This window comes from Macadamia integrifolia, chromosome 3 (genome assembly GCF_013358625.1).
Source record: "Macadamia integrifolia cultivar HAES 741 chromosome 3, SCU_Mint_v3, whole genome shotgun sequence".
Lineage (NCBI taxonomy): Eukaryota > Viridiplantae > Streptophyta > Magnoliopsida > Proteales > Proteaceae > Macadamia > Macadamia integrifolia.
The window spans coordinates 24,307,835-24,321,999 of record NC_056559.1 but is presented as its reverse complement, the minus strand read 5'-3'; the positions used below and the strand labels follow the sequence as shown (position 1 = coordinate 24,321,999).

Below are 14,165 nucleotides of genomic sequence, written 5' to 3'. Positions count from 1 at the left end.
ATTCAAGAGGGCCAATCGTACTGCTTTTAAATTGCTGGAGTCAGCACCTTTAAATTAAGTCATTTACATTTCTGTTGAGAGCCGGTGGACGGCATTGTCTTTACTTTTCCGAGTACTCACGGTGGGCTTTCTCCGACAGCCCTATAGGCGTATCGCGGGATGGAGTTCGCGGCTCGTACCCGGAGAATACGCGCACTGTGGCTGTAGTAGCACTAAAACCGAAGACTTAGTAATGTTGCTTAGGTGGATGTGATTTAAAATGTATTGCATGGCATGTAGTGCATATGATTGTGTTTTGATGTGTGGACTGCTGTGTGGACCATCTTACCACTTACTGAGCTAGTGAGCTCATCCCACGGGTACCCCCTTTTTAGATGATTTTGCAGGTCATACATCTGAGGAGCACGGGGTGGGTCCCACAGTCGAGTTTCCTGAAGAGGACTGGTGGACTCCTGAGGAGTTAGAGCACGGCACTGATTGCTCGTGTGAGAGTTGTGCTGCGGGACCGCAGTTCTGAGGCCGTGCTGAGCTCCACTTCTGAGGCCGAGCTGAGCTCTACTATGTGATGCCGAGCTGGGCTCAACCCTTGATGCCGAGCTGAGCTCTAGCCTTGTTGCCGAGCCGAGCTGTGTACTCTGATTATTTTGATGGTTTCCTTTACATACTTGATATATGAATTGTACTTTTATTGTGTAAATATCATGCCTTCGGGCCCACATGTATATAAATATTGTATCACAATTCGGGTGTCTAGTATTGTGGGATTATTCACAGGTAAGACTTAGTCTTCCGCTGACCTGATGAGCTTATATTAGTTGTGTGTATGCTGTGGTGGAATACAATATCAGATGATCCTGGCAGTTTTGGGTTAACCGGTGTTAACCCGGTCACTGGCCCGGTTCTGTGAGAACGGGGTGTGACAAATAGTGTATAAGATAGCAGGAAGGGCGAGGGGCCTAGATTTGAGAATGTTCCTCTAGATCCAGGAGGCATCTGGGGGTAGGGGCAGGCCAAAGGGAGTCATTTTTATGGGGAACATAATAGACCCAAGAGACCCAGATGCTGCCCTTCCTGGAGACAATCTTCCAAATGAGTTTGAGGATGGCAGAGGAGTTGACATCTTTGATTTTACGGAGGCCTAGACCTCCTTCAGCTTTAGGTTGACAGACATTGGTCCAACTCATGGGGTGAAGGAATCTAGTGGCATCAGTACCTTTCCGAAGGAAGGCACAAAGGAGAGAGTCAATGGCTTTGGAGGGGGAGACAGGGAGAGAGAAGATACCAATCCAGTAAAGAGAGATCGGAGAACGGATTGGATAAGGACAAGACGACCAGCATAGGAGAGAAGCTTGCCTTCCAGAGTTGAAGCTTCTTCCTGATGGAGTCAAGGATGGGGGAACAATGATGGAAAGAGAGACGGGAGGATAAGAGAGGGAGACCAAGATATCTAACATGGAGGGTTCCTAGAGAGAACCCATAGATGGCAAGGAGATGGGCTTGACAGGCATCAGAGACCCCAGAGAGAAACAGGTTGGATTTGAGGAGATTGATTTTTAGACTAGAGAGGGATTCAAAAAGATGGAGAGAGGCCATGATGTTAGAATTGGAAGAAGGGTCAGCTTTAGAGAAGATCATTAGCAAAAGCAAAGTGGGTAAGCATAAGAGATATACATTTGGGGATGGGAGAGATAAGGTGTTGGTCGGTGGATGATTGGATTAATCGGGAGAGGACTTTAAGGGCTAGACAGAAGAGGAAAGGGGAGAGTGGGCAACCTTGTCGGATGCCCACAGAAGAAGAAAAGTAGCTCGTAGGATTGCCATTAATGAGGACAGAGAAGCAGGGGTGGAGATGTAGGAGATGATCCAGTGGACAAAAGAAGGGAGGAAGGGCATTTAAAGGAGGACAGAAGAAATGAAATCCCAGCGGATTGAGTCAAAGGCCTTGTGGATGTCAATCTTGAGAAGGGAAGAAGGAGAGTGGGACTTACGATTGAAGCCTCTGACGATCTCATGGCAAAGGATGATGTTGTCAGAGATACTTCTACCGGCAATAAAGGCAGATTGATTTGAGCTAACGAGGGAGACAATGACCTTTTGGATCCTGTTGGCTAGGATTTTAGCAATGAATTTGTAGAGAAGATTGCAGAGGGAGATAGGCCTGAAATCAAACATGAATGGAGCACCCTCTTTCTTAGGGATGAGGCAAAGAAAGGAGTGATTGATGCCAAAGATTTGGGAGCGGTTGAGGAAGAAGCTTCGAATAGCAAAAATGAGGTCATCATGGATGATGTGCCATCATAAGGAGAAGAATCCCATGTTGAAGCCATCAGGACCCGAAGCCGTATTGGACTTATGGTGGAGGATAGCAGAAAGACTTTTATCATCAGAGGGGATGGCATGGAGGGAAGAAGGTGATAGGGAATGAATTTATTGAGGATGTTAAGGGGAAGGGTAGGGGGAGATGGATGAGGAAGGGGGTGAAAAAGGTCATCAAAGTAGGAGGCAGCTTCCGCTTTGATGTCAGGGGGAGAGGAGCTCAAAGCCAAAGCGAGAGATGAGTTTGAGAATGGATTTGGAATTGGTTCTGGTTTTAAGAGAGTGATGAAAATAAACCGAATTGGAATCTCCAAGCTCGAGCCACTTGATCTTGGATTTCTCGCTGGAGGAAAGATTCTTCTTGGGCACGGCGATAAAAGAGATCTAGAGCAACTATCTGTTCTTCATTGGCCCAAAAAGAATTAAGGGGGTCTAGCCAAAGCCTGGATTGAATGAAGTCAAGTTTCTTTGACAGGAGGAAACTTAAGTAGAAATGTTACCAAAGGTGGAAAGGTTCTAGGCTTCAAGAGCCATCTTGACACTCTAACTTTTTTGCAAAGGTTAAGAGGGGAGAAGTGGAGACAACAATAGGGGTGGCCCAGGTTTCTCAAACCTAGGGGAAGAAGTCATTATGGAGGGACCACATATTGAAGAATTTGAATGGTTTAGGCCCAAAGGAGGAAGGGGTAGGACAAAGAGGGAGATGGAAGAGTGATCGGAAATGCCAAGAAGGTCAAAAGTGGCATGGGAAGCAGGGAAGGAGGTGAGCCAGGCTTCATTGACAAGAAGACAATCCAACTTGTAGGCTACATGATCAGGCTCGTCACGGCGATTATGCCAGGTGAATTTTGAGCCGGACCATCTAAGGTCCTCCATCCCAATCTCCTCAATGCATTCATTAAAAGATTCTGAGGACAGAGGATCAATGGGGACACCTCCAAGTTTCTCATGGGAGGCCTGGATTACATTGAAATCTCCTCTGATGCCCCAAGAGAAGAGTGGGTGGAGGAGAAGGAGAGGAGGTCAGACCAAAGGGGAAGTCTCTTAGGAGGACATCTTAGGAGGATAGTTGTGGGCATAGACTGCCAAAAAGAAAGAGAGGGGGGATCCCGAGGTGGGAGAAGGAAAAGGGAGGAAAAGGCAATGAGAGATGTTGATAGAGGATTCCAGAGGATCCAAATTCGCCCATTAGGGGAGTGGGCGTAGTTGGAAGTAGAGGACTAGGATGGGGCAATATGGGCAGTAATACGGGAAGCATTTGCTTGCAGAACACGGGTTTCCAAGAGACAACAAATGATAGCTTTGGACAACTTAATACGGGAGCGGATGGAGGCTTATTTGGCAGAGGAATTGAGAACTCTGACGTTCCAGATAGTCCAAGGGATCATTTGGAAAAGGTGTTGATGGGCATCCAAGGCTTAACAAAGCAAGTGAGGGAGCCAGATTTGGGTTTGGCCCGGCGGGAGTACTCCTTAAGGGGGGAGGGTAGGGTAATGGTGGAGGTTTTGTGGATTGAAAGACCTTTGGGACGGGGATGGGCTGACAAGACCTTCTTGAGGGCAGTTGAAGCACTTCGGATGGGGGCCTTAGTATAGGCCAAGTCAGCAAGAGGACTAGAGAGATTCCCAGAAGAGGACTCCAAGTGATGGGGACCAGGGTGAGGAGCACCCACAATCATAGTTGAAGTCCTAACTGACTCGGGCAAGGTTGGCAAGGGGCCAGGAAAGAGTGCAGTAGCAATGGTGACATCGATTGCAAGGGCCAACCAGTGCAAATGCGGCTGAGTGGACAGAGACGAGTCTGAGCTGACACCTTCTAAGGCGTAGGGAGGCAGGGGAGCTGAGTGGAGCTCAACAAATGTGGCAGGGCCCAACGGGAGGCTAGGTAGTGTATCTGCTGGACCAGGCATGCCAGTAGAGATGAAGATAGCAAGTGACGAAGAGGTGGAGCTGTCACCTTCCAAGGCAAAGGGGAGCAGGGCCTCTTTAAGGGGATTGACAACAATAGAGGGACCTGGCGAAGGCACAATGGAGAGCGGCAAAGTAGTAGCCAACACAGTCAAGCAGGGGGAGTCGATGATGGAGACGAGCGATAACAGGGGCGGTGATGGCCATGGCGATAGCAGAAGAAGCCACAGGGGAGAGGCAGGCGTCGTCCAGAGAGGCAAAGTAGGCAAGAGGGATCGTAGGGGAAGAAGTCCTAGCGGTAGAGGGGTTGGGAGATAGGGTTGGGGAGTCTACACGAAGGCCTGCACCAAGGAAGGAGGCGAGTGAGGAAGAAGATGGGTTAGGGAGATGGGTATGGATAGGAGAGGGAGAGGGGGGAAGACTAGGTCTGGTGAGAGGGAGGAGGATGGAGGATGGAGGGGGGTCGGGTCAACAGGGATGGATGAGGAGATGGTCGGGTCGGATAGGGAGGACGTATCCACCCCCGGGTAATAAAGATTACCCGGGTAGAGCGGGTGGTTTGAAGGAAATTTTGAGAACTTGGATAATAGTTGGACCGGGAGAAATTGGTTAAGAGGAATGAAGGGAGAAGGGGGCTGGACTGGAAGGGTTGGTTTGGAAGAAGAGAATAAAGAAGGAAGGCTAGAGGAGTCAAAAGGGTTACAATGAGAGCTCGACGCCAAAAGCGGGGAGGAGGGGAGGGAGAAGAGGAGGAAGGTCAGAAACAGAGGGGACAGAAGGGGGAAGACGAGGAACAATACCCGAGGCAGAGAAGTCGCAGGCAAGGGCAGGAGAGGAGGAAGACAAGTAGAATGTCAGAGCGAAGGCAAGAGGAGGGGTGAGATGACAGGGCTAGGGCATCAGACGATCCAATAGTACAAGCCAAGCAAGAAAACTGATTGTTATCTTCAGGGTAATTTGTCGGATCAGTGGATCAAAGCAAAGTAGTCGTGTTAACGGCAGAAGTCACCGGAGGTCTGGAATTTCGGTCGCGTTTCCTTCTTGAGAGTTTTTTCTTAGGAAGTTGGATCTTAGTAAGAAATCTGGATGCATATCGTCTAGCACAGAGTTAGCCGGAGGGGCGACGGAACCAAACATCGAAGGAACATCGGAGGAATACTCGATGGATTCCCTAATCACTGCAATATTTGGATTTTTATTTTTTTCTCCATTTTTTTTTACAAAGCACTGTGGAGTGCCCAAAGCATTTGCAAGTAGTACAAAGAGGGGGAATCCAATCATTTTTAACCTCCCGTTCAAAGGAGAAGCCTTCTTCATCAATTATGGTAACCGTGGAGGGGAGTACCTGGTTTGTCGAAACCTCTATGCAAATCCTGGCAAAGGAGAGACGATCCATTGCCTTCATATGCTTGTCCGAGTAGAGAGGCTTGCCAGTGATGGAGCCGATGATGCTAAGGCCCTTGACACACCAAAAGTGGAGGGGAAGGTTGGGGAGAGAGAGCCAAAGAGGAATGGAGGTAGGTTCCGAACGGCAAAAGGAGGTGTGTTCGTCCCATTGCCAGAGGAAGATTAATTTCTTGCCCACATACCATAGGCCACCATCAACGGCAGAAGGAGGTGTGTTCGTCCAATTGTCGGAGGAAGATTGGTTTCTTGCCCACATACCATTGTCAAAGGAGGAGGAGAAGTTGAAAATGAAAATACCATTGTCAAGCATGAAAAAAGAGAGGGGACTCGAAGGACGCCATTGGTTGGTGAGAGAAGACTTAACCACGGCAAAGGGAGGACGACTACCTAGGAAGGAGCCGATAACAAAATTCTTCCACTTGCTAATCTCGGATTCCAGGAGACCCAGGGGATAGAGACCAACAGGAATGGAGTTAAGGGAGGAGGGACGATGGAAGAAAAGAGAATGGCCGGAGGAGGGAGGCAGGGAGGAGGATGGGTAGGGAGAGGAGACTACAGAGCTCCAGCAGCGTTGGTCAAGAGGAGGGGAGGGAAGGTGGGAAGAGGAGGGCTGAGAGGCAGGTTCAATGGAGGGGGTCTCGGCAATAGCCGGCGAAGCAGGGGAGGGCATGGGTTCAGGGGAGGGCAAGGGTGTAGAATCTTGTTGTATCATACGTTCAATGATGGAATTCTTGTTTGTTGGCCAAAGGAGACTTCGGATTCACTAGTTTTAATTAGGGGTAGCTTTGTATTTCCTTTTATTATTTTATTCATGTCGATACAGTTGTTAGATACAGATGTGGAGTTCGTTTCTATTTCAGTCATTGAGTTTGAATAGATTGAGTTTATGTTACAAATCTTTAAATATGCATGCAATCCATCATAATATTTGGATTGGCTTTGAATGAATTTATTTGAGTTGTTGCACTGCACATATGTGGCTGTGTTAATCTTTCTTCTGTTCAACCCTGGATTCTCAGGTCTGATCTCTTCTAAACTCCATCCCTTTGTTCTTCTTACTTATTCCGTGTTCATCTTCCTTCTATTTCTGTTCTTTTATTTCTATTAACTTGCTTCCCTTTTTACTGATGAGCAATGATCTGTTCTAGCAAAAGTTCAACCAGCAAGAGAGTTCAATTTCTCTCATTACTTACTTCTGTCTCAAAATATGGAATATAGATCACTACCTAGGGGTGATTCAGCATGTGCAAATTGGACACTTCTCCCAGAGTTGAGAACTGAATCATTCTTTGTGACTGATTCTAACAGTTTCCCCCTTTCTAGTTTCAGTTCAGAATAACTTTATCTTGTTTCTGGTACTTTGTTTGGATCTTCTATTGGGCACTATTAAGAGAGCTGAGGGTTAGTAAGTTTGCGCTAAAATTTCAGGCTGAACAAAGTTCACATGAATGAGCTATCTCGTCTGAAAGTGATTTGGGTTACCACTGGCCTGCTGTTTGTGCGGTGAGGTTGGAGATGAAAAACATAACGCCAGAATTATTTCTTATTTGTGCAAAATCCCTAACCTTCTCAGTTCATTTATATTTTATTCCCTTCTCTGCTTTAGGTTTCAGAAACAACCTTCTACCTCATATTGATTACCTTTTCTTCCCTGCCTCTGTTTCTTTCTCAAAAGACCCTAAACTGTTCTTAAAATTTACAAAATTGCCACTGATCCTTTAATATTGATCTATTTGCTCATTGGTGGGCCATAGACCCATAATCAAGGTTATTGAACCTGGAATCGTCTCACTAAGGGAAATTTATTTTTCTCTCGTCTTGTTAATTGGAAATTTTAAAATTAAAATGGCTATTAGTCAGAGGGATTTGTGGGATGCATGTTGGGAAATTGGGATGGTGTGGACAACAGTACCTTCTACACTGGAAATCTAGAGGTTCATCTATTGTATGTATGTGTATATCAAAATTATCCATTTCATTTCCCCACAAGTCTAGAAAATGATGTGTTAGTCCAGGGTAGAGTCCTAGATAAGACAAATAGAACTTTGACTCTAAAAGTCCAGTTAGATGAGAATCATGGCTGGTTGGTTACGAGGAGGCTTTTACAGTCAGAATTTCTTCATTATATACCTTTTTATATGTAATTTCTATGCATCTTGAATTTATCCATGTTGCGACCCTGATGCACAATAACTAAGTTTAATTGGTTAATTTGTTCTTCCAGCACAGATGGCAGTTGCTTCTATTGTTCACCTTTATGTCTTCCCAGCCAAGCCATATGAGCAAATGGGAGATCGTGTTAAGGGAACTGTTTCTGTTCTTGGAGACTATGCATCTGTGGACCCTCTTGATCCTGATGAGGTCAGGGACAGCGAGCGCCCCACAAAGTTACGACTGCCCCAGCCTGATCCTGATGTTAAGAGTGGAATGACCATAAGAGAGCTTTCGGGATGTTGTCATCGGAGGTGGTGAATATGTAAGTTTTCTTACTCATCCATATTATATCTTGTTAGCGTGATTGAATTACCTCAGAAAATTTAAGCCATCCATTGATCAACTGTAAAAGTCATGTTTTATGGTAACTGTGCACTAAACTGTAAGCATTGAATGGTTGCAACTTGTCTGATTCAGACATGGACCTGGCAGCATATTAAACCTGGAAAGTACTAAGAGACCCATACACCTTTTGGAAGATACATTCTGTAAATAAAACATGGCATGCTTAAGTATATCAAAAGTGTATAATTATTATAGTACCAGCCAAAATGATGGGGAAAATTGAATAAAGTTCTTCCTAACATTCTTAACAGATTGAAACTTCTGAGCACTATTAAAGTAAAAAACTAATTTTTATTTGTTGGGGTCCAGAATTGACAATTTTCTTATATCACACTGACCACAGGGCAGAGAGGCCTGGAAATTGGATTGAGCAGCACCTTAAGTGAGGGATGGTTTGATCAAAAGGGCAGCCCAAGGGGGTAGCTGGGTTGCTCTAGAGAGCTATGGATTGATACACAAGTAACTCAGGAAATTCTGGGCAGAACTGAGAAAAGAACAAGATCCAAATACCTGTGATGATTGAAGCAGCAATAACAATTTGGAAGACTATGGAAGAGGAATCAATAGAGGATAGGACCTCCACACCAGTCCATCACTTCGATCAAACACAAAGTAAATCTCAGAAAGAGAAGTAACAGTGGCAGCAGCAATTAGTTAGTAAAATCATAGGAGCTTTGGAAGCCTCCTTGCTTCATTTATAAATGAATAATGGGGAGGGGAGGCAGCCTAACAATTGGCTGGTTTCAGAAAAGGAAACCTCCAATCGATTCTTCTAGTACAAGAGTTTTCTAATAACTAAATTAGAAATACGAAAAAAGGAAACTAACAGCTAACACTTGTCTCCTAAGAATTAAAAAAAGACACAAATTAAAGGGAAAATTACAAGATTACCTACTTTTGAGTTTACCTTTACTAAATTATCCACTGTATGTTTCACTTAACAAAGTTATACAATATCGAGTTTTGGGTTTACAAAACTATCCACTACAGTGTCTCTGATGGGGACATCAAGACGTATAGCAGAAGAAAGAAGAAGACCCAACCTTCTTTGTGGTTGGAGGATTAGAAGAAGGAAGAAGAAGAAAGAAGAAGAAAGGAAGGCTTGATCCAGCCTTTCTAGCGCTGGATCAAGTCCTCTCCTTCCAAACTTTGCCAAGATTGTGTGGCCCCCACCAAATCTGATAGTTTATTAGTTTTATTTCCTATAATTTTTTTTATTTGAGTCTTTAAGTTAATTAGGAAACTAAGTAATTATCCTATTGATTTCTTTTTAGAAAGTTTCTTTGTTTATGACATAGCATTCCTAGAATAATCTTTTCTTTTTAGTAATTAGCCTCTTATTTATGTAAGGCCATTGGCCAAGGTTCTAATTCAATGAATGAAGATTATTGAAGGCAAAACAGCCCCCCCAAATCCCCCTACGAATTCTCTCTCACTGCCCTCTCCCTCTTCTCATCTCTCACAGCTCTCTCTCCCATTCTCCTTCTCCCTTTCTCGACCTTCACCCCTCTCTTTTCTGTTTTCTGTCTTCCCTGTAGCTGCTGCTCTATTGCAGAAATTATTCACCATCATTAGAGATTATCTCCATCGAGAAAACCCACAACTGGGTTGCTGCTGGAACTTCTCCAACAATCAGGACTGCTGTGGACTGCTGTTCTTTATCAAGTAGGGTGGGCTGCAACTCTTTATCTTGGAGGACCTCAAGTTCTTCTCTTCTCCTCAGACCTCAAACAACAAGGAAGTAAGTAAAGAACCCCCCCTGTTCTGCATTCATTGGCCTCCCATTACCTCCATTAGTCCCCACTGAAATCTGAACATCGACCTTTTCTTTTTTTAAGCCAATACTTATTGTTTTCCCTAAAGAAACTTCTGTTGTTTTACCTTTCATTAGTTGGTTGATTTTAGGCATTGTTTGGTTTACTTAGTTTGCTTAATGTCTTGGTAGACTCGTGCTAAACTTAACACATAGTTGCTGCCATGTTCCCTACCCCATATTCCCACTTGAAACTTGAGTGAGTTTATGTGCGTTTATGCTTAGACGATTATTGTTCATTGCTACATTATTCATTAATTTCACTTTACTTGCATGTCAATCTTGTTTGTTGAGCTTCCCTTACCCTGTCCAACCCAAGCCCCTTGAGTCTACCCTACTTGGCTAGTTAACCTTGTAGGAAACATAGTCACCTAGGAACCCCCTACATCAGTCTCTCCCTCCCTTACCTACATTATTTGACATTTTTACCCCTGATCCTACACCTACCCGTCTTCCCAGCCCCTCCATCCCCTGCTACCCCATCCTTCTCTTGCTAGTCGATGGTAGACTCGATGACTATCCTCTCCGGCCACGTTACAATCCTCTTTGCTGACACGCCCTCTTCCTTCTCGCTTCAAACAAACTCCGATGTGGGAATCATGATATGCTGTGATTTCCATCTTTGAAAAGCTCCGAACTGCTCTTCGGCGCGAACTCTAGTTCTTCATCACCAATGGCACCACCTTCTACTGCTAGTGGGTAATTTCCTTATCTTCATTATGATCATCAACCAATTCTCTGCTACTTTATATCATCTCAATAATTCCAGAGTTTTCAGTACCCGAAGGATGAAATTAACCGATTAATAAATTTAGATATTATTGAATCATGAAGTCAAACATCAGAAAGTGGTGTGAGTGGGTTGTGACCAGGTTCCCGCATGTTCCAGGGATCTACACAGGTGAGCAACCAAATCTTGGAAGAAAGTACTGGATGTTGTTCATGCCGAAGGCAGCCTCAGATTTTGTCAACCCTGGGGTGGGGGCATGAGGATTGCAGACTAGGTTCCCGAATGTTCAAGGGATAACAGGTGAGCAAACTAAATCTTAGAAGAAGGTACTGGATGTCGTTCATGCCGAAGGCGGCCTCAGATTTTGTCAACCCTGGGTGGGGGGGGGGGGAGGAAATGCAGCGGAGGGTGGGGCTTGATCCTGTACCGTTTCTTCTTCATTGCCCAACACCAGCCCCTTCCCTTGAAAGCGGAGGATCCAACTCTCCCTTTCCCAAATCTGATTCTCCAGTGCTCGGGCCCTCTATCGATTTCTACTCTCCTCCACTGCATCCACCGTCTCATCTGGTACCGACTTCTCCTCCAACACCAGCAGCATGGGGTTGCAAGGCTGAGCAAGGAATCAGGGGCAGGAGAAGGGAAGGTGGAGCTAAGGGTAAAAATGTCACAAAAAAATGAGAATGAGAATAGGATACTGTTTCAAGAGTGGGTATTTTGGTAAAGATAAACTCAGAGTGGGTAATTTGGTAAAGGCAAACCCAAAACTGGGTAATTTTGTAATTTTCCCTAAATTAAACCAGGCTAGTTCAACTAATGAACTGAACCACCAATAAACCACACAAACTAAATCCCCAAATTGTGGGCTGATGTGCAACACTCTCTTCAATGTTGCATCACTTCCTCGATAATATTATTTTATTTGGGCCAAGAGGAACTGTTCTAAGACACCCAGAGGCTTCTGCATGCTATGGATATCTGCAACATGGTGCCAAACATTTTGAATCAAGGTGCCCAGGAGATGCCTAGGCATTCAACCAATCAACACCTGTGGGACCAGAACTAAAATGAAATTGATTCCTGTGTGTGTGTGTGTGGTGGGGGGGGGGGAACAATTTTCATTAACAGCAAGGGGGGAAAATTAAACAAATCAGTTTAATTTAGGGATTGATGGTTGAAATTAATTATTATCCCCACCCCAAGAAATCAGTATGAAGTTTTGTGAATGTAAGACAAGCAGTAGTTGGTTTGGCAAGAGCTCATCCACTTCATCTCTCTGCAGTCAATAACTTGTCAAGCTGATTTACTAACTAATTGCTGCTGCAAATATGTTGCTACAAATCCCCTTTGCCCATAGCTTAGACTCATGAGACACCTGGACATCCCATAATTCATCTTAAGCCAATGGTAAGAAATGGCTTCAGATTAAATCGACATATTTTGGTTTCAATTGGCACTGAAATTGAAACAATTAATTTTGGTCTAATCACTGGAATAAACTGAAGGTATATGAGTATTAATATAATTTTGGTCAAATTCGCCACAAAATTTCTGTTTCCATTGTATATGAACTACAAGAATTGAAATTGATCCTTTATTTTGGCCTGGTTGGGGGGGGGGGGGGGTAACTGGAATTTGACATCAAAGAATAGCAATATTCACTTGGTGCTGCATTGTTTTCTCATATTATCCTTGTTTTTCATATCCTGCTTCTAATGAAATAATAGCTTAACAAGAATGTGAATTCTTCTTTACAGATTGTAAATGATGTCAAGTTCACAGTAAACCATGCTGTGGAACCGATGGAAAAGGGGATTACACAGTTCAATGAGAAATTACACAAGATATCTCAAAACATAAAGAAACATGAAAAGGAGAAAAGAACTAGAGATGATAGTTGCATTTCGTCATCACCTACACAAAGAGTAATCCGTGGGATTGATGACCCTCTCCTGAATGGCAGTGTTAGTGATAGTGGGGTAACCAAATCAAAGAAACGCCGCCAGAGAAAAGTAAACATCAGCAGTACTGAGAGTGGAGGAGAAAGTAGCAGTGATCAAAACTATGGGGGATATCAAATCTTTGGGCAAAGATGGGACATCAAAGATTAGTTTTTCGGAGAGATGGTGAATGGACAAGAACGCATGACAGCGGTAACATGGAATTAGGAATATATCAGATCTTGGTCAAATAAGTGATTGCGTGCCCCCACCTGACCAGTATTTGAAACTACAGCTGGGAAAGATTCTCTTCTGAGTGATGCTAGAGTGAGCCTTAATGAACCTTATCTGCTTTTTTGGTGGTGTTTGAGCAAATGGCACAAGTGCCCTCCAATGGAATGTGTACAGGCTGTATGATTCTTCTGGCTCCAAACTCCATTGGAAGCTGTAATTGGATTGTTCAAATGGTGAGTAAATAATTCATGTGTTTTTCTGTTATTATTTATGACGAGTCATTCGATGTTTGTGGATTTCAGAACTTTGCCCATCAGGATATTGTTGTTTGACAGCCTCAAGAATTACATTTCGAGTTTTCATTCTCGGGTACGTTGCACATCTAAAAAGCATAGACCAACTGGAAACAAGTAGCAGCATTGCCTGATTTATTGGATGGTTGTTGCCACATCAGCATTTGTTTTCTAGTTCAGTTGTGCAGTAAATATGGTCATTTTCATAGACGCGACATTCATTAATCACCCAAGCAGTTTGTGATTCGGTGCATTCTACAGTGGTACTACCTTTTTCAGTATAATCTTACAGTGATATATTCCTGTATATAACCCAATCACCAACGGTTCTATAAGTAGGTGCCACTCAGCTTAGTCCAATGTTGCTACATTTTGATCTGGGATTAATCTTGCATCAATTTTTAAGAGGTTCAACATCCCCCAACTTTAGAACTGGGCTGAAACATCTTTCAGTACCCACACCTTCAGCCTTCAGGGACTCAATTATGTTTCCCACCACTGCCCCATGGCTGTGAAATTAGGCTGCTCCTGCCTGGGTTATTGTGTACCTAATTTTCCATTTTGGTCTCATGACCTATTAAGAATAACGAGGGAAACATCATTCCCCCAATACTTGATAAAACCCATAGAATTTACTCGGACAAATGTTACAGGCTCCCAACCCATTCCAATTGGGAAAACCGCAAGGCATTGTGAGAAGACAAACATGCAGACACACCTAGGTCATACGGGAAAAATGAGATTTCTGTGGGGGAGGGTGGCCTGCCCCAAGACACATGACCAGCCCGACCCCCCTCCTCCAATGGAAAATGAGATTTCTGCGGGTGCATTTCCATTGACCTTCATGCACACATAGGAACTATATTCCTCCCACAAGAAACACTTCCCCATACGGGTATACTGACATTTATACCCACAGAAAAAAAAAATGCCATTTTTCTCACAAGATTTAGGCGCTTGATTCAGGGA

General features: G+C 44.1%; 1 pseudogene; it reads left to right on the top strand.

Moving 5' to 3' along the window:
• Positions 1–13,370, top strand: part of LOC122072629 — a 147,836-nt pseudogene extending 134,466 nt beyond the window's left edge.
• The last annotated feature ends 795 nt before the right edge of the window (positions 13,371–14,165 follow it).